Source organism: Rhamphochromis sp. 'chilingali' (genome assembly GCF_963969265.1).
Source record: "Rhamphochromis sp. 'chilingali' genome assembly, chromosome: 7".
NCBI classification, from domain to species: Eukaryota; Metazoa; Chordata; class Actinopteri; order Cichliformes; family Cichlidae; genus Rhamphochromis; species Rhamphochromis sp. 'chilingali'.
Window position 1 is genome coordinate 36,942,295 of NC_137934.1, and position 7,334 is coordinate 36,949,628.

Here is a 7,334-nt window from a genome sequence, read left to right on the forward strand (position 1 = left end):
GAACTATAACCACTGGTTGCCTTAGCTTAGCTTAGTTTAGCTTAGCGTCACCTCAGATAATCTGAGTCTTGGAACTTGTTTGTGGTGTTTGTGGTCTTATCAAAGGATTTAACAGATAATGAGCCTCAAATTCTTCCAAGGTGGAAGAAGGTGGAGACCAAACTAGAGCTAAAAGATCTCAAGAGAGAAGTAAATTTTAATATTTGCAGAGTATTCATAAAAACCTACAATAAAGCAGCACCCGGAAAGGAAGCGGACCTTCCTGAAAGTGACAGACACTGTTTACACACTATATTTGACCTTATACTATCATTTAGGTTTTCCTGCAGTTATGTCATTTTGTTGTGACTGTTTTTCTTCCATTTTCATTGAAACCAGACCGACCGATCAGATTTTTTCATTTTCTGTTTTCATTTCAAAAAATGAAATCCAGGTACAAATTTGATGTAGGGATATAAAAGCAGGCACTATTTTCTCAAAGTTTAGCTGCTATCAGCTCCTATACTGAACATTTTTTTCAGCTGACCTCAAGAAGCCAAAATCATCCTTTGCAGCACTGAAAGTTTTGTATATTGGCCAGCATGCTTATGTGCTTTCACCATTGGTATGGGAAAGTGAAGCTGGGATGCCGTGAATAGAAAATAGAGGGTCTTTGTTTGCTATATTTGACTGCTGTTTTCTCAATCCATGCTAGTTTCCTAGTATGTTTCCTTCTGACTTCTCTCCCTCATTTCTTGTCTTCATATTTTTTTGTGTGAGTTATTCCCTCTCTTTTCCTTACTTCCTGTTTTATTTTGACAAGTAATTTGCTCACGCATCTTATTGTGTTTTTACTTCCTGCATGTGTGTTTTGTTTTTTGTTGTTGCCTCCTTTATGATTCACCGCCTGCCTTCTTTTTGTTTTCCTATTCATTCGTTCCCTATTAGTTCCCTGTCTGTTTATGGTCCCGTCTCCCTGTCTGATGTCTGTTTGCATTCCTGTCCTCTGTGCTCTTCAGTTCCTTATGTTTAACATTTTTTTTAGACATCACTTCTCTAAAGTATTACTCAGTGCCTTTTCTTTGACATTAAATCTAATTGAAGATGAAAAAAAGTCTTATTGCTCAGACTGCCTGACTCGTGTCTTTTATTTGGTTCCTAGCTTAGACAGATTGTAAACACTCTTGCAATAAGATTAGGAGTCAGGTGTCGCCAACTGTTGCAAGATTGTGGATCTATGTCACCAAAGGCTTCGTTCATATTTTATACTGATTTTGTTATGATTAAGAATGATATTGTATATATATATATATATTGCTCTAGACCTGTCTGCTTCCAAATGAAGCTGCCTCATTACTTTCAGTCTATCTGCACTGCATATAACGCAGACACAACATCATCATACCCAGCGATAAACAGCTTACAGGGTCTTACTGCAGCACAGTGGGAAACTGTAGATTAAAAAAAGATCTGCCCTGATTGGATTCATCTTTCTACGGCATTAATGATGTGTTTCTTTTTTTAGTTTCTTTTTTTTTTTTCTGATGAGAACCAGTTGTATCTTGAAGCATCTGTTCCTGCTGAGACAAACCACATTTGACCCCAGAGGAAGGAAGCAGTCAAACACGACAGAGGGGATTTGAAGGGCAAAGCTGCTGGTTCATAGACTGTTCAGAAACTGTGGCCCAGCTGGGGAATAAGTTCCCACAAGAGGTTCCTTGAGCGGTTACTGAAGTATTGTCGTGTGTGACACAAGATTGGGCTTATTTGTTTGGACTAAACAGAAGTGCTTTTAGTTTTATTTGTTATTTTTTATTAATATTTAATGGGGGGAAAATGTACTGCCCACACTGGTTGATTGACTTGTTGAGAGCTGGAGTGTAGCCTGAAAATTCTGCTTTGCCATCACTGAGGTAACTGTGACACATGAGATGAGAAGTCATTGATCTCTGTGGGGGAAACTGCACCATCACAGCATCTGAAGACCAAAGGAGTGTAAAATAGAAGGGAAAGACAAACATGATACACGAGGGAGGAGAAAACACTGAGATTAAATGTAATGTAATGATTAAATGTACACTGTAATCAGAAGTTAAAAGTTAATGCTTCCACTTTGATTCTTCTCTGGTTTCCACACCTGGACACTCAATTTAGTTCTCAGGATTGGAACACTTAACCACTTCCTAATCTGTAGGATGAGGATTTAAGGGAAGATCTGAGCTTTGGGTGACTCCCCACAGCGTTGACGTTAATTTGGGAGGGAAGTAACAGTGGCAGATTAAAAATAAGCAGTCAGATAAACATGTGAACTTGCAGTGACACGTTGAGAGGCTGGGGGACTGGAGTCCTGAAGAGTGTCTGAACTCCTGTCTGATCTACACCGCAGGGTGCAGTAAGAGTCCAGTAATAACTGGTACAAAAAGTGATTAGACGCTGCTGTTTTAAGAAGAGTTAATGACAGTGAGGCATTTTAATTTATAAAAAATGAATAGGAGCACAAATTGATATAAATGTCTTTAAAACTACGTTTATCGTTTTAAAAGAATTGAGTGAAAACTACAAACTATTTCATGTGAACTGAGGTGGATTTGGCTCTCAGTTTCGATTATCATAATATAATATCAACTGTTTCTAATAATAAATTAATTAAAATGTTCAGCCTTAATCTAGATTCCATTTCTGTTTACCTTTTATTTTACAGTGGATGTGTATCTATAAGAGTGCCATCTATAAAACAAACCATGCCAAATGCTCCAAAAACATACCTTGGGGAGGTATACAGCACCATCTTGTAGCAATCAGAGGTTAATGCAGTTCAACGGTGGAAATCAGAGAGCACAAAGCGACAATTGGCAAAGAATTGAAACCTATATTTTGCTGAAAACAGTACAAACACAACGTTTTAAATGTAGAACTTTTTTACATTTTTTTTAAAGTGTATATAATTTACTTTTAAAGCTGATGCCTCCCTCATTAAACATTGGACATGGGTGTGTCACTTAAACACTACCTCTATGCTTGTTAGAGATTATGAAGCAGTGTTTTTCTACTTCTTCTTCAGTGCTATACGAAAGTCTTGAGCTACCCCTCATTTCTTGATATCCTCCAGGCTTTTTTGTAATGTTTAAAGTGCTCTTGAGCTATAGTTTTCCAGTTTTCTGAACTTTTAAAAGATTTTCTTTGGAGTTTCTTTCAGTCCAGTCCTTGTATCTGACCATTATCATAAGAATTTTTTTTTAAATTCTTGTTAAACCACTAAACACCAAAACATTCAAGCATTCAAGCATGCGACCCAAGGTATGAACCATACACATAACAGAGAACCAATTTTAAATGATATCTTTGGGCTGCTTGTTACTTGTAGCCTATCACAGAAATCAACTTGTTCCCATATCTTTAGCAAAATCTATGAAAAATGCCAAAGATGACAGTTTCACTGGCATAAAATAGTATTTTTACACCAAAAACGTTAATCACAAAGCACTACTGACATATTTCAGCATGTTTTGCAGCGTGTCCTTGAAGATATCTGGGGAAACTGGACAAATGGATGACAAAGGAAGAAGTGGCAGACCTAAAAACAAATATCTACAGCAGGTGAACAGTATTTGACCACACCTTTGTGTTTCAAGGGCAAGATATCTCCGCGCTTCCTGCCCATTGATCCTGCGATAACCTCACCTTTTGTTAATCTTCTCATTCCCTCGCTACTACTTAAGATATTCTACATGCTGGAGTCTTATGTGTTGCATTTGTTTTTGATAAAATGTCTTGCTTTAAGTGGCTTACTAGTTAAGGACTAGTGTAGCACTTGACCTTTTTTTTAAAAAAACCACAAATCTGTGCTGATGCCGAATGTGTAGAATGTCTTTGACATCAAAAAGACATCTGGGTGGAAACCTGTGTTCATGTAATCTTCACTTCTATCTTCACTTCATCCTAAAATGAGCTCAGGCCCAGAGAAGATAGCATTGTTTCTGGATCTTGTGTACATATGCATATTTTCTTTGCATGCTACAATTTTCTCTTGCACTGAAGAGTGTACAGAGATTTCTGTGGATTCCCTGAACCCTTCTCCTTTACCGTTACTTCTGAAACCCAGTCATGTTACTAATTAAACTAATTAGCGGTGAGATGGTCCACCAGTTGGTTTTTCAGCATAGAAGAAGTTTTCCAGTTTTTTTTAAAATTGCCCCTGGCTTTTTTTTAATGAATTCAAATTCAACCAGACCTCCTATTTTTTTAAATCCATTTTAAACATTTCATATACTGTCTCTACTCCTATTTTAATTAGAAATATTCTTTACTTTTTAAACATTCTATTATTTTATCATAAATACATAGAAACACAACATTTAACCTGTAGTCAGCACAGTTGTGTACTGATCATGCCTCGAACTAATGATGTGTTGAAAGCAAACTGCTGCTAATGAGCAGCCTTCAGCACCACAGAAGGGTGGACAGCTCCCCTTCTCTGGATAAGCAGGATTTCAGAGAAGCTCCGCATAAAACTTTATTATATCTAATAAGTAAAGTGATATAAACATGCAGCAGGTGTGAACAACTGAGAGGTCTCAGAGTATACAAAGCCTGTTGATGTGCAACTGTTTCCTTACTATCATATTTTCTGTTGAATGATTTGTTATGAGGATAATTTTAATTTTAATTCAAATCTATTTTATTTATATATTTTATTTATATTTATATTATAGGATAGTCTGATCATAAAGAATTATAATAGTGTAGCCTAGAAGTAATCACTCTGAGTGATCAGCATCACTCTGAGACAGGATGTTTCTAATTTTAGAGATATTGTGTCAATGCAAGTAAGCAGTCTTACATATTTGTTTAATGTGCATTGAAGGACATATCCTGGTCAGAAATGACTCCAAGGTTCCTCAGTGTTACTGGAAGCCAAGGTAATGCCACCCAGAACTGGAATCTAGTTAGATACCATTGTTCTAACATTTTCAGGGCCAAATACACTTACCTCAGTTTTATCTGAATTTAGAAGCAGGAAATTAGAGGCCATCCAGGTCTTTATGTCTTTAAGACATTCCTGCAGTTTAAATAATTGGTGTGTGTTATCTGACTTCATGGATAGCTAGAGTTGGGTATCATCAACATACCCATGAAAATGTATGCTATGCCTCTGAATGATACTGCCTAAGGGAAGCGTGCATAATGTAAACAGAACTGGTTCTAACATGGAGCCCTGTGGAACTACATAATGAACCTTTTTGTGTGAAGAAGACTCCTGTTTACATGAATAAATTGGATTCTATTAGAAAGATGTGATTGAAACAACAGCAGGGCAAAACTTTCAATATCGACAGCGTGCTCTAGACTCTACAATAAGATATATATATATATGACAATAAATCACAGATGTGAACTGTTTGGTGCAAGCAATGGAGATGGATCCACAAAGACAATTTCTGTTGTTTTAAGATCATATTCCTAACAATAGGATGATTTCAACAAAATCATGACATTTTCGAAGGCTATTAATAAACATCAGCACCCTTAATAACAGCGTCAGTCTTAGAAAAATACTAAAGGACTGAAAATGGATGGAAAACTGCCATGTTGGGATTAAACATATTCACTGAGAAAAAGCTTTTGTTCTCTGTAGCGTTACTAAAACAGAGATTTAAAAATCCTTTCTGTTAAAAGAGAAAAATGATTTGGGAACCCTTAGTACTAAATTCTTAACATTCATAGAAATATTGTTTTTACTGTTGCAAAGAACTAAAAAAAATTAAACTGTTATTATCTGTCTATAATAGAAGTTACTTTATGAATTACATTTCATTATTTCTTCATATATTAGAAGATACAATAACAGTTACCTTTTGATAACTGTTTAAAGATAAAGGTTGTATTAATCCCAACAGAGTCAAAATTTTCAGCAAAAATAAAAAACATATATATAGTTTTTCTCTACCTGGATTAGCAATAGGCTAAACACTAACATCATTGTCAGGGCCAGCAGGAGTCTGGTGGAGGAAAGCTGTTTAGAAACTTCACTTGATGCCATTAACTCTGTGAATCCTCTAGATGGCAGTGTATGAATGCGGCCACACGTCAATGGTTTCCATACTGGCCTCCTGTGTTATGTTTTTATACCTGCTGGTGTGGTAGGGATTTCTGTTACATACAGAATAACATAGTTTAAACCTATATAAATACATTTTTCTCCATTAACCCCTCATTTATGTTGCAGTTCCAAAAGTTAGGACTATGCACACCCACTGTCCAAAAACAATTTCAAAGCAAAACTCCCAACTTTGCATTTTGAAACATTAAAGAACAACAGTGACATTTCCACAGAAGGTCAAGAGCTATGCTAACACTTTGATGCTTTATGATGCTTTTAATACAACATGACATTAGCCTGTTGCTTATGTCCCCCGATGACTAATTCATACTAATATATGAGCCACAGATTTTTTCCCTAATTTGTGTGACACTGACCTTTGACCTTGTATGCTATTATCTTTAACCATATGACTTGAGCAGAACTTTCTGAAATCTTTGGCTTCTATAAGCTCTAAAAACTTGATATTTTAAGATATTAATGCAATGTGTGATTTTTTTGTGATGTCATATTGAAAAGATCTAATCAAATACACTGTGTCACTTCTCTGCACAAGTGTTGTGCAGCTGTCTTGATGGCCTTTTGTATGACATATTACGCGATATGGTTCCCTGAATTTTTTCTTCAAGGTCAACTTTGATCTTGGCCATTAACATGAAGGTCAAGGTCAAATGCTTCTTCAGCCTGGGTTCTCATGTCGCACAAGGCCAGTATATTGCTGTGAAGTTTGAAGATGATCTATAAAAAACGTTTCTACTGGTTTTCACATTTGGTGTGACCTTGATGTTTCAGCTAAATTAAATCAGCTCGAGCTATTGTTGGTATCTACCGTCACTCAAAGTTTGAAAATGATATCTCAACAACTGTGGACAATAGACTGCTGACAAACAGACAGACAGGCCGATTACTTAGAATAATTGTATAATTATAACAGAATAATGTTTTGTCCTCTTGCTGCGTTCTTGTTTGTTTTATTTGATCGTCATCATTCGATCACTGTTTCGTGATTGTTTGACCTGATTGATTTGTTGCTTCTATGAGGCGCTTTGTTTTATGACTTTAGAAACCTTCTGATAATTGCTATGATTCACTTTATAAGACAAACAGTTTTTGTGTACGAGCCACTGGTTTTTTGTTTTTTTTACATAATTGATTAAGAAGTATTTCCTTCTCATCCCTTGAACACGTTTTTGTGTGTGTGTGTGTGCTTTGCACACACACACACACGCACACTCTCACCCTTGCGCAAACTTTT

At 36.2% G+C, this 7,334-nt stretch overlaps 1 protein-coding gene across 1 annotated transcript in view; it reads right to left on the reverse strand.

The window, feature by feature from the left end:
* Positions 1–7,334, reverse strand: part of LOC308399476 (uncharacterized protein) — a 48,203-nt gene that overhangs the window by 40,717 nt on the left and 152 nt on the right. The window lies entirely within an intron of this gene.